Below are 11,127 nucleotides of genomic sequence, written 5' to 3' on the forward strand. Positions count from 1 at the left end.
CAAGATGTAAAAATGGTCTTTTTTTACGATGCATGAGATCTTCCCTTTTATAGGATTTGAAAACCCTAAAAACTATTTATAATTGGGCTTCCCGCAGATGAGCACGGCCATGCAAGGCCTTAAGCATGACCGTGCATGGGCTCGAAACACCCCGTGCTTATTGAAATGGGTCTAGGCGTGCTAACTGCTACGAAGCTCTAATCTTCCATCAATTTGAGCTCAGAATGCACCCAAAATCCACTTGCGGCCTCTTTTATACCAAACTGCACAATTAATATATAAATTAGTGTAAAACTCAAATAAAATAAAGGTCAAATATGAATATATGGGCTGTAAAAGAGGGCCTAATTACAGACTTATCAACTCCCCCATACTTATCTGTTTGTTTGTCCTCAAGCAAGGTGCTGGTTAAGAGTAACATAATAACTTAAAACATAATACCACACAAGGAACCCAAGATGAGGAGATAAAGAGAGCAACAAGAGTAATATCACTGAGCATAAGCAATCAAAAGGATTCCCAATTAGAATCTTATATTTTCATACTTTTCACTCAAACATCAAACTGAGGTACTCTACTTTCCTCTCTCACTAAGGGACAAAATAAGACATCACTCAGTTCTCCTAAAGAGAAGTGTAGTACCATAGGCTTGACTATAAACTGACTCTCCACTAAATAAATTAAATACAAGTAAAAATCATGAGGTCTTTTTCAGGTTATAATGTGACGAAGGGGTTATAATAATTGAGGTGAGATAAATGAAAGAAAGGCAATATACAAAGGGGTAATAAATTATAAAAATTATAAACATCCCCTAAGTTTACAAATAAAGCTCTTGGAGTAATTTTTATATTTTTGTATGTGAACAATATCTTTACTCTTCTCTCCTTTCAATCATATATAACCCTTTTTCTTTTCTTTTTTCTTTTTTTCATACTTTCTTTCTTTCTTTTTGCACATGAGAGATATAAAGGAGAATTTATCAAGCAATTCAACAACTCAATTGCTCCATTCATAAACTCAAGGTCATCAAAATATTTTATAAATTTAATGTAAAGAACCAAGAAAATTAATAAAGCTCAAAGTGGGCAACTAGTTGTATCTCAAACATGCTGATGGCCAAGAATAAAAATCCTATTATGCCTCAATCATATTAAAAACATGCAATTAAAAAGATAAGCCTTAAGTCGGTTCCAAGTCATGTTCTAGAGCACAAAATCTAAGGAGATAATCACACAAAACAATGAGGAAAGGGGTACAATTAATTAAATTAAGATGTAAATCCCCTTTAAGGCTCAAAACTTATATCTATAGGTTAAAGTTTAATGTAGACCATAAAAGTAAGGAACCCAGCTAATTATTAGTTTCCAAATGAAAGTATAATGCCAATAATAATCACTCAACATGCTCTTCTATCTGGAAAAAAAATTGGGTTCCATGAGGGAAAAAGTTTTAAATTATCATAAAAAATAGCATAGGCACTTTACTCAATAACATGCAATAACAATCATATAATTAGGAACTACTCCCCCATACTTAAAGCGAAACATTGTCCTCAATGTTTGAAACAAATCAAATTAAAAGCATGCAAAGAGAGCAATTAAATAAAAAGGAAAGAGGTTCCCTGATAATTCTTAGCGCGACGACTTCGAGTGAGGGAGCACGACCATGCTGAAATCTTGAGCACGCTCATGCTTATGATGTAAAGCTTTCTCTCACAACTGCGACTCAATGCACGACCGTGTATGTGATGAGCACAGGCGTGCTTCCAGAACAATCAACTCTGTTCTTGCAATCTTTCAATATGCTTATTCTTTATTCTAAAAATAAAATAATAGAAAAATTAAAATAAACAAAAAGAAATAAAATTTAAATAAAATAAAAGACACAGGTTGCCTCATAGGAGCGCTTGTTTAACGTCACGAGCCTGACGTTCCTGTTAAATCATGGTGAGAAAAAGGTATGAGTCTCAGAGGTGACTCCTTTGTTATTCAATTGTTTCCCCAACACCTATTACATAAGAAAAATTATTCATAAGATGGGAATTAGAATAAAGAGAAGAAAATTTAAGCTCTAAATTAGGAGGCTTATTAATAGATGTTTTAAGTTTTTGTCTTTTGTTCTTCTTATATTGCTTCCTCCTTGGCCTTCTTCTCATGGTTCCATGCTTCACATGAATTGAAGGAGGAGAAACAACATCCATAGTGCTCACAAAGTGACAGGACTCTTGGCTAGAAGGGTACTTGAAAGAGTTGAAAACTTGAAATACAACTTCCTCATCATCTAGCCTTAATGTGAGTTTCCCTTCTTGTACGTTTATGATGGCCCTAGCAGTGGCAAAGAACGGTCTTCCTAGTATGATGGGGACATCATCATCTTCCTCCATGTCAAGTACCACAAAGTCAGCAGGAAATATAAACTCCCCAACTTTTACCAGTACGTTCTCCATTATGTCTTTGGGGTATGTGATCGACCTATCTGCCAGCTGAAGTGACATGGAGGTTGGTTTAGGTTTATGCATTCCAAGCTTCCTGAAAATAGAATAAGGCATAAGATTAATACTTGCTCCTAAATCACATAAAGCTTTATCAATATGAGTTTTTTCAATTGTGCAAGGAATAGTAGAAGCTTTTTAATTACTATAGCTGAGCACTCTTGGGTGAGCTTCACAATTTCATGTGCTCTCAACTTTCTTTTATTGGTCAACATCTCTTTTAAAAATTTAGTATATTTGGGCATTTTGGAGATAGCATCAATGAAAGGCATATTGATGTGAACTTTGCCCAATTAGTCTAAGAACTTGCGGAACTCTTCATCATAAGGAAGGTGACCTTGCAGCCGCTATGGGAAAGGTATCTTAGGCTCATAGGGCCTTGGTTGAACAAGAGGCTCTTCCTTATTTTCTTTTTCATGCTCCTCGCTTGAAGCACGGTCGTGCTCATAGTGATGCACGACTGTGCTTTTATCACTGTCATGGGCGTGCTTGTATAAGCACGATCATGCTTCTATTTCAGCAGGGGCGTGCTCATCAGTAAGCACGGGCGTGTATGTAGAATTAGCATGAGCGTGCTTCTCTATAAGCATGGGTGTGCATATGCCTCTGTTTTGCGATTCTTGTAGTTTCTTCCCACTTCTAAGGGTGACGGCATTGCATTGCTCCCTTGGATTAGGCTCAGGCTGAGATACTAGTATTCCCCTCACTCTTTGACTTAGAAGGTTCGTAATTTAGATTTAACCTCTGCGAACCTCTTATCAGTTTTCTCAATATGTTGGTCTAACTTGGATTCAAGCTCTGTCATCCTTTTATCAGAGTAATGTACATATTGCATCATCTATTCTTGAAAGTTGGACTAAGATCTAGGAGCTTCTTTTCCTTCAAGTCTTGCTCCCTGACTTTGCATATGAGGAGGGCGATAAACACTTGAATTTTGACTTCCAAAGCCATTCCCCCAAGAGTTAGGAGGATTATTCTTCACCCTGAACTGTGATTTCCCATGAAATTTGCCTCCTTACTTAGATTTTGGGCTTGCAAGAGCTTTTACAGGTTGCTCTTGAGCCTTTATTAAAGATTCTAGTTACTTTGTAAGGATTGTCATTTGGTTCATTAGTGGACTGCTGCTCTCTGCTTGGTAAACTGGGGCAGTCTCTTTCCTCTTGATGTCATAAGAGTCAGCAGTACGCCACTCAAAGCTAGAAGATGCCATCTCATCTATCAGCTTTTATGCGTCATCTGGATCTTTTCTTATGAGGGACCCTCCTGCTGCAGCATCAATTGTAGCTTTAGTAGTGATTGATAGGCCACTGTAAAATATTTGTACCTATCTCCACGTCGAAAAATCATGATGAGGACATCTCCTCAAAAGCTCTCCAAATCCCTTTTATGCTTCGAATAAGAATTCTGCTTCATATTGCTAGAAGCAACATATCTCCATCATAAGCTTAGAGGACCTTGATGGGGGAAAGTACTTTCCCAAGAATTGTTAAGTGAGATCCTCCCAAGTTCTGATGGAGTTGGCTGAGAGTGAGGAAAACCATGCATTCACCTTTTCAGATACCGAGAATGGGAAAAGACGGAGTCGAATAGCATAATTGGAGACTCCATTGTATTTTATAGTATCTGTCAATCGGAGGAACTTTGTCAGATGTAAATTGGAGTTTCATTAGGCATGCCTCCAAACTATATGGAGTTTTGGACCATGGTTATGAGTGCTGGTTTCAATTCAAAATTGTTTGCCTCCACATTAGGGGCTGCAATGCTTCTAAGGGTGCCTCTAGCAGTGGGTGTCATGTAATCTTGGATCGATCTCCTTCCCTCTGCCATTCTTTGCTCTCTCACTTCTTTTCTTTGTCTACGCATTGTTCTCTCAATCTCCGAATCAAATAAACAAGTTGTAGAACACTTAGAACGAGTGAGCATACATTAAAAGAAATTGTGAAATAAAAAAAATTAAAATAAAATAAAAACGAAAATTATAAAATATAAAAGAAAAATTTAACAATAAACCAAAAAAAAAAAACACAAATCAGTTAAATCAATTAAATTTGAGATTTTCTTAATATTGAAAAAGCAATCCCCGGCAACAGCGCCAAAAACTTGTTCGAAGGGCAAGTGTACCCATCGAGAAGTAATAAAGGGTTCTTAAATTAAGTTCCAGAAATATCGTCTCACAAGGATTAATTTCCAATTACTAAGAATTTTCTAATTCAATTGTTTAAGCTTCAAAGATACGATATTAATTAAAAACAAGAATTTATAAAATCAATTATAAAACTAAGAGTAAGGAATACAATGCACATCTTGGTTAAACTTATCGGAGAGGAACCTAAGGCATATGGGTTTTCTCATTCAATCCTTTATATTATTCTTCTATTTAACTCTAAATTTGATTTCCTTTTGATTACCAATCATTCATACGAATACTATTAATACCCAATGGTCATGCAATATTAATATTCTTTTCTCTAAATTAACATCCCCAATGGACATGTAAGACATCAATTCAAGAAAGCTTAAGGAACCTATGAACCTATTAATTTAATAACGATTAGAAGAGAAAGATTGGTTTGGTCCACCTAATCCTTTGTCTCTTTTTACCTTATAGATCTATTAATTAACCGAGATACGGTCGCCTGACGATATAATTAATTAGGATTAAGAGAGAAGTGCAATAGGATAAAATCTAATCAGAAAACGGAAATCAAATTTAGATTCAAACATTAAAATCCCTTAAATTCATGAACAATAGTTCCCATAGTCCTAGCTATGGGCTTAGTTACTCATGCTAAAGAAAAGAACTAAAACAATCATAAACAAAGCCATAAAGAAAAGCAAACTAGAATGACATGAGTTTCTAGTCTTCAAGTACGGTCGCTCGAAGCTCCAAGTCTCGCCAAGCATGTGTCAAGGATCTCGTGCAAGAGAGACGAGATCAAATGTATTCTAGAGCCAAAGCCAAGATGGAAAAACGGTCTTTTTTTACGATGCATGAGATCTTCCCTTTTATAGGATTTGAAAACCCTAAAAAGTATTCATAATTGGGCTTCCCGCAGATGAGCACAGTCATGCAAGGCCTTAAGCACGACCGTGCATAGGCTCGAAGCACCCCGTGCTTATTGAATGGGTCTGGGCCTGCTGACTGCTGCGAAGCTCTAATCTTTCATCAATTTGGACCCATAATGAATCCAAAATCCACTTGTGACCTTTTTATACCAAACTACACAATTAATATATAAATTAGTGTAAAACCCAAATAAAATAAATGTCAAATATGAATATATGGGCTGTAAAAGAGGGCCTAATTACAGACTTATCAGACGTTCTTTTCTGTTGAGTGCAATGAGTGATTCTGAATTAATACCTTGTCGCATGCTAATTTTTCTAAAACCCACTTATTTTCTCTTTCGGTTTATACAACCATACCCTGCTACATGTTAATTTTCCATGAATCCTACCTAGTTTCTTGTTAGTTTACACCTTAGAGGCTAAAAACACAAGTTTTAATTCAACAAATGTGCATGACGATTAATTTGATTAAGTTTACAATGGATTTCATTATGAAAAGTTTTTCTTGGTAAAAAAAAGGGTGAATGTTTTGTAATGGTGATAGGGTAACTAGATAAAAATCAAAGGAGAACTTATTTTCTTTCAAACTTTCCTTTTACCGAAACAAATAACCTATTCTTTTAAAATCAAATTCTTAGTTCTGACCTTGAGTTTCAAATAATTTGTGGTATAATTAGATTCTGACTTTTATTGTTTATTGGTTTAAAAACCAAATGAATGTTGAGTTAACCTTATGACTGCCTTGTGGATATTTTCAATAGTTTCGTAGTTAGAATTTGTACGTTTTGTTCCATACTCGCATAAAAAGTTAATGTATTTATTATTGTTTTCCTTTTATTTTTAAATAGTCATACATGCGCATGACTTTTCATCTTGAATATACCCTAGGTATATTTAGTTCAAAATAAGAAATTTATAATGTTTTTGCCTAAATTATGGATGATAAAACTGTTATATACTTCTTACTTGCTCAGGATCTAATTGTTGTGTTATCAGTGGCTGTATTAGCCAAAATTGTGATGATGGTTGCAAAACATGGTATTTTACTTGAAACCTGCATGTATGATTCAAGAATGATAATGTTGAATGGTGATAAATAATGATTGTGACTGTGTTCACGTAATTGCTCATATGCATCATGCATGGAAGTGAAAAGGAGAGTCAAAGTAATAGTAGGGCACAACTGGGGAATGTTAGTATTTAGGTTTAGGGAAGGACCTTATGGGTAGTGAGGGGGTTAACCTAATGGTACGGAGTAGCTACTGGGACTAGGTCACATCGCCAGTAAACCTTCACTAATTCTGACGTGAGCAAGCATTACCGAGGATTGTGGTAGACTTATTCCTGAGGAATAAAGGTTAAATGAATGGAAAGATATCCTGATATATGTATTTGTGTGCTTGTAGGGAATGAAGATCTCTGATCACGTTGACTGGAGGGACGTTGGAATTCTGAGGGAGTAAAATTCTGTGAGCGACATGCATTTCATTTAGTGATTTTACCTAACCTTACAATTAGTTATAATATATTTGTATGATATTTTCATGAGTAAATTAAGATGAACACTTTCTATTAGCTCATTTTTGTAATTATTGTCATTTTTTGTTATTGATTGATTTTTGGTGATAGACTCACCCTTTCTGTTGTGTTTCTTTTTGTTTTGTATTCTTCTTGTGTGTCTTGTATGACTGTGTGACAAATGGATACCTAACAGACAATGATATGGAAGAGGATCATGGAGGGAAGGAGACTTAGACCTATGACCCAGCAACACGTCATCTTGTTTACTATGGGATGATCACCCTGAATTTGGGACCGTCATCGGTGATGGTTGGAAGCCCTATTAGAGCAACTGTCTTCTTGCTAACATATCCGTATCTCAACCAAATGACGAATGCATCATTATTTACCCACCTCCTATTTCTTCAGCATTACCAAACCGAACACCACCTCCACTTGTTTCACGTTCGTCACCGCCTATCATCGAATGGATTGATAGTAATGATGATTATCTACAACCTTCTCCTCGCCCTCAACTAATGAACGACTCACCTTCCTTTGATAGGATGGAATCCGACCTAGCGAGAATTCTCTTTCTTTGGAATTTTATGTATTGGGTAGTTTATATAGTCATGGGTTAACACTGCTCATAGGATGGACTTATTTTATTTGTTTCTTTTTTAATACTATCCATGTTCATATTTCTCGATTCCGATTTCAAATTCATGAGATGATGATATGTTCATTTTACTACTTTGATATGAAATTATATTTTTGTTGATGTTCGGAATGAGATATGAAAAAGGGAAGTAGACATTGCAAAATCTCATTGAAATGAGTGAAAGTTTCAGATGCCTAATAACGACGTGAAATGGTTAAAAGGATCATACGTTGAGTTGTTACTTCCTTATCTCTGATGTTGATAACGATTAATTGTCTCCATTTATTCTAAATGAGTTTGATAGTGAATTGATATGAATAATGTTGAGATGAGTAAGAGGGAAACAATACTTGCCACCTCTTGGAATGTGCCTATATATATTCATGAGATATAAAGAAATTGACGATGATTCTTCTATGGTGATGTCGTGGGTTTTGGATGACGATATTGTGATAATTATACGTTTATATAAGTTCAGTTGGAAAATGTTATTAGACTTGACTTGATTATATCAAAGCTTTACTAAAATTTAGGTGTTACACTTTAGTGGTATCAGAGCTTTAGTAAAATTTAGGTATTATACTCCGTATTCACTTAGAATGAATATTAAATTCATGCTTGGTTCTTGAGTAACATGTAAATAACAAATTGCAGAAGATTAAAATGCAGAGAATTACATGTAGAGAATTAAACGCAGGGAATTAAAACCGAGATCCAAACACACAAATCCAAAACCGAGAATGAAAACTGAATTGTTCAAATCTTTCCCGCACAACAAACAATTAATCAATTGCTTATTATGCAATTAAGAACAATGCACAATTCAATCGAACAATGCTTCCTATGCAATCGTAAAAGTATGAAATCAGAAAACAAACTTGGAGCATCAAAATCATCTTGACAAATGCGATCTGGACCTTGGCAACGTAATTGGAGAAGACACATGGAAGAATTCGTCTAGAAATTGCAGAAACTAATCGCCTTTCAATTGTAAAATGTAGAGCAATGCAAATTCGAGTAAAAAATTGCAAGAGAAGAAGAGAATGTGTAAAAATTTCAGAGGTTCTATTGGAAGCGGGAAAGTTATTACAAAACTGAAAAATGAAAAAATGAATTAAAAGTTCTTCCAAGTCAGCCCCTGGCCTCTATAAATAGTAGTCCTAAAAGAGCAAAACCGAATGGGCCAGAGCTGGGTCGAAAATAAATACAACAAAATCGCAAAACAAAAGCTAAACAAAAGCTATACAAAAGTCTAAACTTCTAAAATTCGTAGAAAATAGCTCCGGACTCCAAATAGCACGATCCATATGTCCAAATTGAAGCCTTGGAAGTAAGGAATCCAATGCAAAAAGAATAAACCAAAAAAGATATCTAACGAAAAAGTTATGACCAAATTAGTAACTACAGGTCAGAATAGAAAATATGAACAAAAGTATAGTATTTACGAAAATTCCTAATTAACAAGATAAATGCAAAAACATATTAAATGGAAGAAATAAGGGAATGAAAAGACATGCAAAGGATGCAATAAGACTAAAAATGTGAGAACAAAATATGAGCTATCAAATACCCCTACACTTAAGCTTTTGCAATCCCAAGCAAAAGAAAAGAAAAGAAAAGAAATGAACACAAAGCAAAAGTGTAAGTAGTGTGAGCAACAAAAATCAGCCAGCAATCAAAGTATGGAAGAATCAAAACAATCAAGAATATGCTCCAACATTAGAAGTAAAGAAGAGTTTCAATCAAATCAAATTATGGATCACAATTGGTAGAATTCTCACAAAGATGTGTATCACTTAATCTCTCAAGTGTCTAGGCAAGAAATTTCACTCAAAGCACATCATGAAAGTAAGTATTTCCATAAGCTTGAAGAGCCTCTAATTTCTACCATTTAAAACACATGCACCAAAGATCAATAGGACTTTAATTAAGCTTGTAATGTGGCTAAGGTAAAGGTAAGATAAAAGAAAGTGTACAAAGCTAAAAACCAAAGAGAAAAGAAGAGCAATGGGGAATGGATTAAAAACAAGAAAAAAAAAAACATCACAACTATTTCAACTAGAACAAATGTACAAAAGCTAAAATAATAGTTTGTTTGTTTTATTATTATTATTATTATTATTATTATTATTATTATTATTTATTATTATTATTATTTTTTATTTTTTCTTTGTAGGTACTGCACTGTTTCTATACAATCCACTTTTCTAATCATCTTACAAAGCATCAAAATATGCTCAAAATGTCATGAATAAAGCAATATGTACAAAACACCCCCACACTTGTTTTTAACCAATTCCCAAAACAATTCCAAAGCTCATATATTCCCAAAGGTTGGGCACATCATGGTTTTTTCAAGCTACATGGCTTGTAATGAGCTGCAAAATCATCAAGAAAAAGGTCAACAAGGCTCAAAGGGAAAAACAAATGAAATACATGCAAGGTAAGTCAATTTGGCCAAGTGACTAGAATCAAAAGAAGGCCTAAATCATATCAAAAGTGCATGTGAACAAATGACATCAAAAAGAGTCAAATCAAGTTCTAGAATACCTACAAACATGAGTGAATCACACAAGAAAGAAGATAAGCTCAAATCTCACTAAGGCATACATTCTACCAATCAATGATCCAAGACCTAATCATCATGAAAAACTAGCTAATACTCAAAATGCAAGAAACACATCTATCAAGTTATGAAACTTCTAACTTAGAATGGCAAATGAAAAGATGCATACAAAAAAAATGAAGTCTCTAAAAGCAAGGGAATCCAATGAAAAATATGCTAAGGACTACACCCTCCCCCCACACTTAAAACACACATTGTCCACAATGTAGGAAAAGGAAATAGAATATGCAAAACATGCAAAACAATCCACAAATAAAATGAAAACTATATATGAAAAAGTAAATGAAACTATAAGGAGAAGAAAAAAAGATCAAAGAACACAATGCTCCAAACTCTGAGTGCCTAAGAAGACACATCCTCCATCAAAGTAGGCTCCACTAAGGATAAATCAACTATGTTCTGAGCGGGCTCCACTGGTCTACTCTCCTAGAATAGTTTTAGCTGATGACCATTGACTTTAAAAGTCCTGCTGGTAGCTTTATCCTGAATCTCAACTGCACCATGGGGAAAAACATGAGTAATCACAAAAGGTCCATCCTATCTAGATCGAAGCTTACCTGCAATTAATTTCAGTCAAGAGTTAAACAATAACACTTTCTGGCCTACAGAGAACTCTTTTCTCAGAATATGTGTATCATGAAATCTCCTAACTTTCTCTTTATACAATCTAGAATTCTCATAGGCTTGCAAGCGTATTTCATCAAGCTCCTGAAGCTGGAGCTTTCTTTCAATTCTGGCCTGCTCAAGTGCTAAGTTACAACTCTTTATAGCCCAATA

The 11,127-nt window shown here is 34.8% G+C and overlaps 1 non-coding gene across 1 annotated transcript; it reads left to right on the forward strand.

Moving 5' to 3' along the window:
• The first annotated feature begins 3,834 nt into the window (after positions 1-3,834).
• LOC113860337 lies at positions 3,835-3,941 on the forward strand. Its single transcript, XR_003503790.1, has one exon. It is a non-coding gene; the product is annotated as a small nucleolar RNA R71 (small nucleolar RNA).
• The last annotated feature ends 7,186 nt before the right edge of the window (positions 3,942-11,127 follow it).

This window comes from Abrus precatorius, unplaced genomic scaffold, assembly GCF_003935025.1.
Source record: "Abrus precatorius isolate BTA unplaced genomic scaffold, Abrus_2018 Scaffold2, whole genome shotgun sequence".
Taxonomy (NCBI): domain Eukaryota; kingdom Viridiplantae; phylum Streptophyta; class Magnoliopsida; order Fabales; family Fabaceae; genus Abrus; species Abrus precatorius.